Source organism: Palaemon carinicauda, chromosome 35, assembly GCF_036898095.1.
Source record: "Palaemon carinicauda isolate YSFRI2023 chromosome 35, ASM3689809v2, whole genome shotgun sequence".
Classification (NCBI taxonomy): domain Eukaryota; kingdom Metazoa; phylum Arthropoda; class Malacostraca; order Decapoda; family Palaemonidae; genus Palaemon; species Palaemon carinicauda.
In genome coordinates this window covers 3,264,275-3,265,379 of record NC_090759.1, presented here as the reverse complement: position 1 = coordinate 3,265,379, position 1,105 = coordinate 3,264,275, and positions in this window count along the sequence as shown.

The following is a 1,105-nucleotide window of genomic DNA, read 5'->3' as shown; positions in this document are numbered from 1 at the left end:
CTCTGCTCGATTCCGGGGCCAGTGTCTCCCTTATGGAAGAACATTTGGCGACGGATGCCATACAAACATCGAAGGAGTACCTGGTGTTGAACACGGCTGGGGGTCACAAACTGATGACCCGACGTATTGTTAGACAGAGATTCATCCTTCAAGGTCGAGAAGTGACCCATGCCTTCTATGTCATTCCGACATTAAATATGGGGGATATTCCCATTATCCTGGGAATCGATTTCATCAAGGAGAAACAAGTGACAATACGGGGCCCCGATGGGGAGGGGCTGGAAGTGAGGTGGAAAGTGGAACCAGGAGAAGAGACAGAGATACCCGTTATGGGGGAGACTTGGCCTCGAGTTAGGGTCGCCCTTACTGCTAAGGGGACAGCATGGGTGGTTCCTGCCGGGCCGGAGGCAGGTGAATCAATCCCCCCCTCCTCCCTCTACTCCCTATCAGTGGCACCCGCGCCGGAAATGCGCGAAGGTGATTTAGTGTACGTGAAACCACATCAAAAGTGGCAGGATTTCATGTCTCCAGGTGTCTCCACCGTTACCGAAGGAAAGGTTGAAATTCCCTTTATGGATGTCAGTACCCAATTGTTCCACTTAGGCACTGAGTCGGTTTGCCGACCTTGAGTTATGTTCATTTGTGACAGCCGAACGGACACTGGCGACCTTGTCTTTCCATGGTCAAGGTCCCGGTGGGGACAGGCTGAGAAAGCTCCGTCAAACAGCTATTGGAGCGACCCCAATTAATTATTATAAGAGAGTAGGAGATATTGTAGAGAATTTTGAGGACGTAATTGCAGTTGGAGATGAAACCCCAGGGAGAATTACTAAGTTCCCATTTAACATCGAGACTGGCAGTCACCCCCCAATTCGTTCTAAACCTTATAGGACTCCCGTCTGTCATGTAGAGGCAATTGAAAGAGAAATAGATAAATTAAAAGAGCAAGGTACGATTCGAGAAAGCGAGTCCCCCTGGGCTTCTCCAATTGTGATGGTTCGTAAGAAGGATGGTTCTTTTCGGTTATGCGTAGATTATAGGAGGATAAATGCTGTTACCAAGGATAATGCATACCCTTTGCCCTCTATCGAGGAACTGTTACTTA